Raw genomic sequence first — 12,049 nt, 5'->3', positions numbered from 1 at the left:
GGGCCGCGGCTCTCAGCGCGCTCCCCGCGGGCCGCCCCGTCCCGGGCTCTGTGTAAGCCGGCCCCGCGGCCTGCAGCAGAGCCGCCCTGGCCGGACCCGGGCCCGGCCTCCCCGCGGTGCCGCTGAGCCCCCGTGCGGGGATTGTTCCCTGCGGGTTTAGCAGCGTGAGTTGAGAATTAAACCCTTAATCCCCCGGCACGGCCGGTGGCGGAGGGCGCTGGCACAGAGGGACCGTGGCCCCCCTCCTCTGCATCCCTGCGAGCGGGTCGCCTCCAGCCCAGCAAGGGAGATGGGCATCGATCGGTAGGACCGCGCTGTGCAGCCGTGCACAGACCCAGCCGCTGCTCCCTGCAGCCCATCTCCCTCAGGAACGCGCCAGGAATTTGGCCGGGGCGCAGCAGCTGCCTCGTCACCTCCTTCCCTCAGCCGCGAGCTTCCAGGAGCAAACTGCAGCCCGCAAAGCGATTGCTCCTCATCGTGGTTTTGGCTCGGGCTGCCGTAAGGTGGATGGTGCTTAATGGGAAGTAGAGCGGGAGAGGCCAGCAGTGCCGGCCCCACGGATCCGAGACAACCCTTTCTCAGCATGAATGACAGCGCCAAGCTCCGGGTGAGCCGCCCCCCGGGCACGGGCGCCGCACGTACAAACCCGCGGTGGCCCCTCCGCCCAGGCTGTGACAAACAGACCCGTTTGCGGATAATCCCCGGCTGAATGGATTCCCCCTTTACCCCCGCTCGCACACTGGCGAGGAGGGCGCGACACGAGCCCTGCTCCGCACCGCCTGCGCGCTCCGGATCGAACGGGGCAGCATTCCTGTCCAGCCAACCGTGAAACGCGGCGCGGAGCCGGTGCCAGCTTCATGCTCTCTGCGGGCTGGGGGAGACGGGGGTCGCGCACAGAGCGGAGCCTCCCGTAGGGCTGACACACGGGTTGGGACCCAGCCCCATCCCGATGGTAAAAGTTAACCCGCCTGCGTTTTCCAGCGGATGAGTCCCGGCGCACCAACCTGATCCCAGCACGACCTTTTGTCTCTGCTTTTTTTACTCACTAAAGCACGATTTCCTCAATCTTCACGCCACAGCCTTATTCAGGCTGAGTCACTGCCTTCAAATATGGGTTGTGAGCCACGGTTTTTGGATGAGGCCTCCTAATTATAAAAAAGGATGTAATACTAATTACATGCTTATCTTGTAGGCAGGATATAAAGTTTAATTAGCTGCCATTTATGCCATATGCATACAGCCCTATAAAAGCACTAGATGTTATTTGGATTACGCCGCTTAATTCTACACTGTGCAAAGCCACAGGAGCACATATTTTGGCTTTATCCTTTTACATCACCATTGTTCGTGTTAGAAAAGCATTCCAGCACTTACAGCTAATACAGAAGAACCTGTAAGTAGATTTGTAGGACACTGCCTTGGAGGATTGCAATATTTGGGGCTGGAAACTGTTTTTTTTTCAGCACTCTCCCAGAACCACAGCAAGTGACAGTGTTCAGACTGTCATTTTCTGACGAGGACAGAATTGAAGCATGACAAAGCTCTGTCACACTTGAAATACTGCACACAGAACTGGAACTGAGGCCTCGGGCAGGCAGCAACTAATGCACCAGATCATGGAGTCATCTCCTCTTTTTCCTGCTTAGGCTGCATTAATCAGAATACACTCCTTGTGTTTGAGCACTGAGTGTGAGAGCAGGGCAGGGCAGTGGGGAGGAACAGCCATGGACATCCTCCAGCCCTGTTTTCCTATCATTGTGCATCCAAACTGTAAAAGAATACTACTGAAGGGAAAAAAATAAGCAAACAAAACCCCCAAACTTCCACATCCTCCTACCTGTAGCTAATAGCATCCCTCTGCAATCCCTGGCTATTTCCTTGCCTGCTTTGATGTATGTTTTCAAGCAGGTTGGTTGTCTCAGCTCCAAGGGAGCCAAGGCAATTGGGCTCTGTATAGCGGTCCAGTAACACTGGAAACCACAGAAACCTGCCCGTTGACTCCCATGGGTGCAGAGCTTGTCCTGCAGGTCTCCAGGAGCACTTCTCCACATGTCCCCAAGGCCATGTCCACACTGACTTCAACAGATGAAAGCTGCGGCTGCCACAGTCCCACACTCCCACCCCTGAGCCTGACCTTGACCACACTTTAACACCTTTTCCTTTGCTCAGACACCAGCCCACATCCCGCAGCTCTCTCACCGAGGGAGCCAAGTCAGCAGGAAACTAATCCAGCATTAAACAAGAAAAAGAAAAAAAGGAAAAGGAAAAAGGGAACTTAGTTCAGTTCACTCCGGGATCAAATAACCACAGGGCTGGTGCAGGGGCCACCCCAACCACGATAAAGAGGAGGAAGAGGGAGGCTGCAATGCCATCAGCTCAGGTCAGCCCCAGCTGCCCTTCCCAGCTCTCCCTCACACCAGCATCACATCTGGTGGCTCACACCAGCAGCTGGATGAGGCAGGTCTGTTTGAAAATTATTATTTTTTAGAGCTAGTCTTCAACTGGATCAGCTCCCTGCTCTGAGCACAGCGTCCCCACACCTCCATTCTCCTGCCCCCATCCTCACGCCGGCTACCGTTAGTCAACGCTAACAAAACAGGAGCAAGCCGCCTCTCCTCCTGGAAAGCTTCCTGTCAGTTAAGTGAGACCAGCCAGGTAAAGCAGGAGCCGGAGTGACAGCGGGAGGGGAGGTGGGAACCAGCCCCATCCCCGCACTGTGCCACCGTGTCAGCTCCCGGCATGTCACAGCCCCATCTCCAACAGCCTCAGAGCGACAGATGCCCGTGGGGAGGCTGCGGTGGGTGCCGAGTGTGGGCATCCACACACAGGCACTGCGGTGCCTGCTAGGGAACGGAAACCTGAGAGTGCCTCACATCAGGGATTTCGGAGGCTCCCCCCTGACGGGTGATCCCAGTCCCTGCAGTATCCCTGCTGCTTGTGGGAGTCAGAACCAGTGTTACAGGGGAGGGAAGGTGGGAAAGCACCCACTAGTCTGGTCTCTGAACACCAGACACTCGAGCACACTAATGCATTTCTTTAAAGCCCAGGAGACTACAAGGGGCATCTTGACTGCCAAACCAGGAGCTATGCGAGAGGTTTCTTGGAATTGCCCTCCGGCAGCAATATTCAAGGTCTATTTATTATGTGACTATACATCACACTCCATCTTCCCTGCTCTCAAGGATTTTTTTTTTTATTGAGCTAGACACAAAGGAAGCATTGTATATAGCAAAAAAAGTGTTGTAGATAATACATTAGACCATCACAGTGGATGTACATGAATTCCCTGTTGTAAACCAAAGGGCATATATTGACCTATTGCACTGACAACCTCCTGGAGATCAGATCCTTGAGCTTGGCCCTTTTGTTAGCTGTGAATACAACTCCAGAGTAGATGCCATGAGCTTCCCCTTCTCCAGTGTAGCTGTGTCAGCCTGGAAATGTGCTCTGGGAATGTTCTTTGTTAGGATATTTAGATGTGACTGCAGCAAAAAGCTGTGGGACATCTTCAGCGTAAGAGTGCTCCCTCCACTGAGCATTCACGAGTTTTACATATAGCTGACATGGTCTTTATACAGATATATATAATCTTATGGAGGAACAGTACCTTTCCTTCCAGAGTTGTGCCTCCAGCAGTCACACATGAATCAGATTTGCAGGGGTGGGTGAGACAACCATAAGATGGGTGCCGCTGAACAGCAGTGACATGTGAGCAGATCTCCCTGATGTAAACTGCAAGTTGGACCAGGGTCCCTGCTCCCAGCCCATGAAACCTCTTTGGCTCCCAGCTTACACTTGTTCACCTCCAGTGAGATTTTTGCAATACTCATCATTGTGCTGCCAAGTCTTCCTGGGTTTCGCAGACACCACAGGCTTGGTATCTGGGTTTGGAAGCTGGTTTTGGTTTGACTGGAAGTATCAACGTGAGATGCTATCAGTCAGCCTGCGGTGTCCTTGCAGCAACGATCTCCACATCTCTTTTCCTTCCAGGTGCCTGTACCTGGGCCTTGGGCAATCAGTTCCTCTCCCCCGCAGACAACACGTTACAGTCACTGGCACCGCTGCAAGCCTGTGTCTATCTGAGGCTGACTGGCTCTGCTCTCCCTCTGCAGCATCACACCCGTTCAGACGTGCCCGGGACACGCAGCTCTCGCAGCACCGCCTTTGCCAAGCCGCTCGCCTGGCACGTGCCTCCCGGGGGCATCTGGGAGCAGAATCCCAGCACAAAGCCCCCAGGCACCGCATCCGAGGGGAGCTGCCTCCAGCTCCTCTCATCATCCTGGCAGGTGTCAGAGCACATAAACCAAGACCTGGCTTTCAAGTGCAGTGAGAACCGGAACACTCCTTGGGCTTGAGAGCTCGCTGGTGCTTGTGCTTTCAGCTGATTTAGGGGGTTTGTTTGCCTTGATTCCTTGTTAAAAATAAAGGAAAACCCTTTCAGTCCTCTCCAGCCAAGACTGAGAAGCTGTATACACCCTGACCCGCCACCTGGCCCCTCAGTTCTGCTAACTGGGCCAGTCCATTCACACTGGGAATAAGGAATAAGGCTGCAGGGGAGGGCACTGTTCCCAACTCCGTTGATTCTCGGCGCAGTTCTCCAGAGTGCTGTTTGCCTCCTCCTTTGCCAAGTGCAATGGCAGCTTACTTTTACTTCTACTACGTTGTTAAGGCTCACACCGTGCTTTGTGACCTGCCCTGACTGCCAGCCGTTTGCAACCTAAACCAGCCTGCTGCCAGGACCCTCCCCGCAGCACAGGGATACTCATGAATCCCCTTGGCTTTTCCAAGCCTGATGTTATGCTTTCACTTTTGTTTCTAGGACAAGGATCCTCAAGGCACTGGAGCCAGGCTTCTACACTCAGCGTCTCCTTTGTCTGCCCTTACTTTGCTGGCTGTGATGGTATCCATGCCTGACGATCAAAAGCACCGTGAGATCCTTATGCTGAAGAGCCACAGAAAAGCAGCTTTTAGAATCATCATGCTTGGGTCTGTGTTCACACTGTGCTGCCCAGGAGCTGCACATAAAATAAATGATGTCTCTGTTTTACAAGTTAAGAGTAATGCCTTCTCTGGGAGATTGCAGAAGCTCAGTTACCAGACACACAAACCCCTCTGATTCAAGCCACAATGACCATCTCATTTTAGCCTACTCCATCTCATTTTAGAGCACCATTCCCACTGTAAATGTTAACAGCACTGTGCACACATATCGAGGCAGAACAAAGCACTACATTATTATCTGTTATCTGCAGCATGATTTACCCTGTGTTGCACATCGTGAAGACAATGACTGCGTGGTCACAGCTTCTGGAGATGCGATGGTCCTTCAGACACAAAGATGAGGGTAAGAAATTACTGGGTCAGGGAATTAGGACATCTAGAGGCGTTTCACGTGATGCAGGTAGAACACACATAAGGGAGCTTCACTACTTATATGCATGTATTTGCATATATAATTTTCTTCCAGGCAAGGACAAGGTTAATGGTACTGCAGATCACCCTTCCCTTGCTAATGGTCCAGGTTGCCTCTCCCCCTGTGAGAAGGGTGGGCTTCCAGCCTCACTATGCCCTTCATCCCTAGCTTTTCACTGTGCTGCCCCAGAGCTTCACCAGCTCCTTTCCATCCAGGCCTCACCTCTGTGGGGATTCTGTGGAGCAAAGGAAAATCCACTATGAGAGCTAGTGCAAACATACCGGTCCCCTATGCAACCCCACACGTGGGCTGAGAGCAACCCAGGCCTCACCTACGGCTTTTCTTGCATCTAAGCTAACGCCTCCTGGGAACCAGAAAGGCTCGGAGCAGTAGGTTTCCCCAGCAAAGGGCTCAAGTTAAGGATTAAACTGGCAGGCACACAAATTCCTACAGGACTGCATCACCGCAGTGAAAAGGTTTCTGAAGGGAAGCGGTGGTCACTGACATTGTCCGAATTCCCCGGGAAGCTTTTCCTAGAAGAAAATAAAAGGGCTGACAGGTGCATTTGGGGCAGGGGCAAGGCACCAAGGAGGCTGCCCGAGCTGCAGCCAAACACACAAAGGCAAAGTCAGGAACAAGCTCTCAATTAAGTGGAAAAGTGAAATTAGTCATGCCCCGGGAACGGCTGTAGCGCAGGAAGCTGCAGTGGAAAAGCAGTAACTGAACCAAGGGGGAGGAAATCTTCAAAGATGCTCATGGAAGAAGGACTTGAATAACAGGGGTAATTATAGAGATAACAAAGTTCCATTGTCAGGAAAGGCCAAGCGCTCTGTCTGTTCTTACTCGCATTTTTGGGGCAGGGGGAAATGCAGAATCTCCTCCAGCGCCCAGCCAAGCAGCTGCTGCTCATTTCCTCTGCAAACACAAAATGTTATCCTTTATCCATGTTTTACACGGGAGCTTTGCTCTCGTAATGCTCTGTGGAAAAACGCTTCCACAGCTTGTTACACAGGGGTTTGTGGTGGGGAGAGGGAGGCACAGGACCCTGGGGGATGTAGGATGTAAGAAAGACTCCCTGATGTGCACCTTGAAGACGGAATAGCAGCAGTCAGCTGCCAGAGACATAACCCACCTTTTTTATACCTAACATTTACCAAAATTGACTTGGAAGTCAGTTTCCATCACACGCACCCCACATATTTCCTTTGAAAACCTTCACTCAGATCAATGCCAAGGACTCTGTACATTCCTTAGCTCTCCTTTGTAAGTGACACCCTTAGAACTGGCCAGGTTAAAATCACAGTCTCGCACAGCCCAAGCATCAGATTCAGCTGGATCTGCAGCCTCGAGCACCCGGTTGTGCCAGATGAACCACAGGCCACGTAGCTGGGCAAGGAAACGAGCATTGCGCAGATCCCATAAAGCAGTTCCCAGCTCCCGTTGTTTGCACAGAGCTTTCAAGCCCTCCTGGTTTGGAGGGGTCCCACCGCCCTGTGCTCCTTGGCAGGTTCCCCATACAGAAGCCTTGCTCAGCTTCTCGGGGCTGGATACAGCAGAGGTGCCGGGGCCCACAAAGGGATGTGGGGACACCAAGGTCTGCCAGAGCCACAGCATCAGGAGTGTAACACATTTATGGTGCTGCATCTCCCCACACCTCTGGGTCACTCCACCTCAGGAGTGCCCATCAGGCCTCGCCCCTGTCATTAGACTTGGGCAGTGAAGCATCTCTTGACTGTACCAGGCTCTCCTGCAGGGCCAAGGTGGAAGCAGCACTGACCATATCAGGAGCTCTGCTCCTCGGCCAAGGTGGGAGGCAAGAGCCAGGATAATCAGTCACTCCCTGACAGCTTTGGAGCATTCCTTCCCCTGATCGCAGCCGAGTGGAACGGGACCATTGCTACTGGAGGTTTGACAGATTTCTAGCAAATAGCAGCTTGGATGGGGGCCAGGGTGGAAATTTCTTGATGACTAAAGCCAAGCATCTTGTGACCCTATGAGCAGTGCTCCTAAGAGAGATAGACCCTTTGCCAGGGTACATCCCAACAGCATTCACCAGGTGAGCGCCTGTAGCAGAACCACAACCCCTACACTGACCCCAAACCCATGCCACGAAGCCTTTGGTCACCGCCTGCACTAAACACCCATGTGCCCCATTCCAGTGCCCACCAGTACCTGCCTTTGGCTGCACAGGGGCTGGAGGCAAGTCTTGGCACTGCAATCCCAGCACACACCATTACAGCCAGGCTGTGAGCCCAGCACAGCCACCCCAACCAAGGGCTCTGCAAAGCTTCTCCCAAAGGCTGGAACTGGCTGGAGCAGCAGCATTAAAACCCTGCTCAGCCCCGTGTCCCATCAGCACTGACACCCTGCAGCTGATCCCACTCCCAGCAGGAGGATGAGCCCCTTATGGAGAGCACCTGGAAGCCCAGAGCCATAGAGTTCCAGAAGGGGCTGTAAAGCTCACCCAGCTCCAAGCCCCTGCCACTGCAGCTAGCTCAAATGCCAGCCCAAAGGATGCTGTGGGCTCGCTTGCTTCGTGTGCCAGAGCACAGTGGCAGGCTGCAATAAACCTGCCAATAGGCCATGGATAAACAGTTCCCAACGATCCCTCTGCTGGGGAGTGTGAGGCAGATGGGGATGACCTCTCACAGGCGCCTTCTGGGGTGGTTCGAAGCCATACAAAACCTCTGACCACTTAAGTGGGGTTATATTATCACAAGACAATTCCAAGGAGAGGAATGTTTTCCCAAAATTTGTATAACCACTGGAAAAAAGTCACAAACCACTGTGAAATTGAGCTGAAGCTGTGTTTCCAGGAATTAGAACCAGAAGTTCCCAAACCAAACTCGTTTCGTTTTTGGAGGGTTTCCAGGGATGTCTGCTGTGCATTAGCCCTGGTACGACCCATCAGAGGGATGTAAGCACTGCCTCTCCCTATGTAAATAGTAATTTCCTCCCAGTTCTGTTCAGTGGTCCCAGCCCTCCATGTTGTGTCCCTGCTCCTGGAAACAGGATGGAGGGTTTCCTCTCCGTTGCTCTCGGTGACCACCCTTCACACACACTCCTTTTGCTCTGGTGCCAGCTTCACATTAACTCCCTGCTCTTGGCTGAGTGCAAATCGTTTTGATTTTCACAATTACAGCCGGGCCACTGCCCTTCCTGGATGAAAATACCTCCACAAGCCCCGAATGGGATCTCCAAAGCCCTGTGGAAATCCCCACCAGCTAGCCCAGCTTTGCCTGGAAACCCAGACAAACTGGTCACTGCAGCTCCTTCTGCCTGACCCTGCAGCCCCCCAGCACCACTGCAGCCCGTGCCCACAGTGCCTTTGCCTGGTGCCTTCACTGTGCTTCTTGGAGACATTGGGAACCATGCTGCGAATGAGGGGTGCAGCTGTGGGAGCAGGAGAACATCATCACCCTCCTCATCTCGGTTACGTTCCCAGGCCTGTATTTTCCCTGTTCAAGGTTATGGTGTGAAGCGTCCTCACGCTGCGCAGAGCATCTCACAGGCAGAGCGCTGAGGCAGGAGCCAGTAAGCGGATCCACCTCCTCCTGTTCACCTTGGTGTAGAAACCCCATCTCTGCACCGTGTTTACTTTCACAGCAGCGTTTGCAGAGGACGTGCCCTTGTAGCAAGCAGATAAAGTACTGATGATGGGGAGCAATTTCCTTTGCTACTGAAAACACCAAGCGACTGGAGAGCTGCTCATCTGTTCCCTGCTGCAAGGGCACGCAGGGCACCACAACAGCACCAGGAGGTCCTGAAGGAATCACTGCTCCGCCTGTGCCCACAGTGGAGATGCACAGCCCAGGTGAGGGTCAGAACCAAGAACCTTGTCTCCCTACAACCTTCTCCTTCCCAATCCTGCTTCTCTGTGGCTTCTCACTCAGGTTCCCAGAGGGCAGAATTCCCTTTCCCTACAAAGATGTCCCTCTGAAACCAGTAGCAGTTCCGAGTCAGTGGGACTGGGTTTCTTTGCTTTCCCCCTCCCATGGCAGCAGGGCACGGGGGCTGTGCGAGCCGTGCTGCACGCCTGTTTATATTCACTTGGCTTGTGAGATGTGGCTTGAAACGGCCTCTCTTCAAATAAAAATATGTTATTTACTGTACAATTAAATATTTGTGTCCTGGTGGGTTGAGTGAACTGTATTTTCTACGGTGCTCTTTAAGCATGACTTACATTCTTTCCCATTGCCTTCATTTTGTCTTGTTCATTTTCTTGCTCATTCTGCCTTTATTATCCGCTGTGAGGCTCTCCTGTGACTTTACACAGTGAAAAATGAAACCGGAGAACCTTCAAAAGAACAAACCCAAAGATGTAAAGAATTACTTTGAAGCCGAACTCATCCTTCACTAATTTAATCTGCAGGAAGCACGGTGCCAAGTCGAGTACAGAGTATTTCTCAATTATGCAAGAGTGCAAGCCCATCGGCCCAGCTCAGGCAGGCTGTTATTGTGTTTGATCACCATAGCACCGTGCTCAAGCGGAGTGCGCAGCCTCTGCCTGCGGACTATCCGGCTCCCCAAGCGCTTCCCATGGTGGCCGTGCTTAGCCGGGGCCGTGCTCTTGCTCTTATCTATGCAGGAGCTGGCAGGGCAGGGCTGGGTTTCCGCTGCGGAGCAGGGGCTCGCAGGCATGCGCTGGGTTTAGCTCCTCAGGCCAGGGTGTGCTGGCAGTGACCAGTGTGGTTTGACCCTGGGAGAGGGTCTGCAGAGTTCCCCTTGTCCTGTCCATACAGCCCCTTGCCAAAATGCTTCTCTCCAGATTTCCTGTAGCCCACCCTTTTTTGGGGGGGTGGGGGGGTGGAATCAAATACACCAAAAAATATCGTCAATATTTATGTCAGGCTGCCCACATTCAATCCAAGGCGACTCCTAATTTTGCAGGTTTCTGGACTTATATTTCTTTACATTAATTCCCAGTGATCTCCCTCACTTCTTCTGGAATCAGGCAAACTCTCCATTCCTTTCATACTTCCCAGTTGGACACTGGCCTCTCCATTGCCCCTATACTGTGGCCACGGTGCAGCCAGACCCCGCTGGCCGGAGCAGGGGACCCCTGCGCCCCGCAGTGCCCCGCAGAGCCCCGCACGCAGCACCCAGACAGGGTGAGCTGTGATTGTCTGGGTTAATTGCCAGGATACCAGCGAAGGGGAGACACAGATTCCTTTGTGCCGGCTCCGGGTGCCTCCGCTCCAGGAGAACGGCTCATGCCCGACCTTGCTTTGTGTCCCCAGCCCTGGCCTGACGCTGTTTGCACAAGTGGCTGAGCTGACACAGACCAAATCAGGAATTCTTGGGGATTTTGGGCAGTGAGGTATCGCCCGGAGCAGCCCCGGACACTGAAGCCCCAGTTTTGTTCTCCTCCTGGGGTTCACATCAGAAAATCCAGTGCTGCAGCGAGCAGAGCCAATGTCCCCAAACTGATGTCCCCAGATGCCCTCCCTCCTCTCCCGAAGGGAAAACCTCCTTCAGTGGCAACCAAAGAGAAGAAGGATCAACCAGTGACACACCAGACACTGCTCAGTCTAACAAAGCCGTTTCCCCAGGGGGAAGAGAGCTGCCTTGGCTTGGCTTCCAGGGAAGTGGGGGCTGCTATGAAAGCTGTGGAAAGCACATAACAATCAGAGGAAAGAGGGAAGTGATGACAGTGAGCAGATACCAGCTCCGGGCCTTACCTCGGGTGGCTTTGCTAAACAAAAGCAGCTATGGCAAAGTGCGGATGTAAGAAGCAGTGGGCACCGCGCTTCTTTCCTGCTTATAGGAATCACCTGGGGGTCAGCAGCTCCCAAAGTCAGGAAGGTTGAAAGCTGCCAGAACCAATCTGAGCCCCACAGAGCCTTTGGGCTCTTTGGGTTTGTATTCAATAGGTTTTGTAAGACTGGGATGAGTGAAAAGCAGATGTGGCAATGGGTTGATGCTGGGCTTGATGGAGCAGGAATTGGAGGGAGGAAACAACACCGGGCATCAGGGAGCCTGAAAAATGGCTTCTGCCAAGCTGATCTGATCTGGTTTTAGATAAAATTGTAATTAAGTCAGTACTTGATAATAGCAGTACTTTTAAGGTAACAGGGCTTCTGTTACCTATCTGATCCGTAACAAATGCAACATGGCACATATTAAATGAATCAGAAAACGCCTGCTGCCCTAGAAATGTAATTACAGGAGAAGATTCCTCATTTGGTTAGTGTATCCAGGAGAGCCCTTTGGGAACCAGCTCTTGACTCTGAACTAGTGCTGAGCGCAAGTAAACAACATTGGTTTCAATATATAAGGTCATCCTTTCAAAGGCAAAGGACGGGAGTCATTCTTCAGGAGAGGGTGCTCCCTCCTGGGCAACGGTGATGGGAAAGACCAGAGGGATCCTGGTGAATGAGCCAGGACTGAGAGCAACGGGCAAGAGCACGGAGAAGACAAACAGAATTACGCTACTGCATGTCTGGCTGGGAGAGTGACCGGATTTGACAGGGGTCAGGGTGAATGGGACCATCTTAATGAGAAACAGTCTTCCTGCCTGTCTCCAATTCCTTCCTCATTACCTCTGCCACGACCTGGAGGAGCAGAGCCCTGGCACCACCCGCAGGGCGCCAAAGGATGCACCCACACCCGGAGCCGCTGCCGCAGCTTGCGGGA

The sequence above is a fragment of the Pezoporus occidentalis genome, unplaced genomic scaffold (genome assembly GCF_034315485.1).
Source record: "Pezoporus occidentalis ecotype Australia unplaced genomic scaffold, CSIRO_AGI_Poc_V1 ctg55, whole genome shotgun sequence".
NCBI classification, from domain to species: Eukaryota; Metazoa; Chordata; class Aves; order Psittaciformes; family Psittacidae; genus Pezoporus; species Pezoporus occidentalis.
This window is presented reverse-complemented; position numbering follows the sequence as displayed.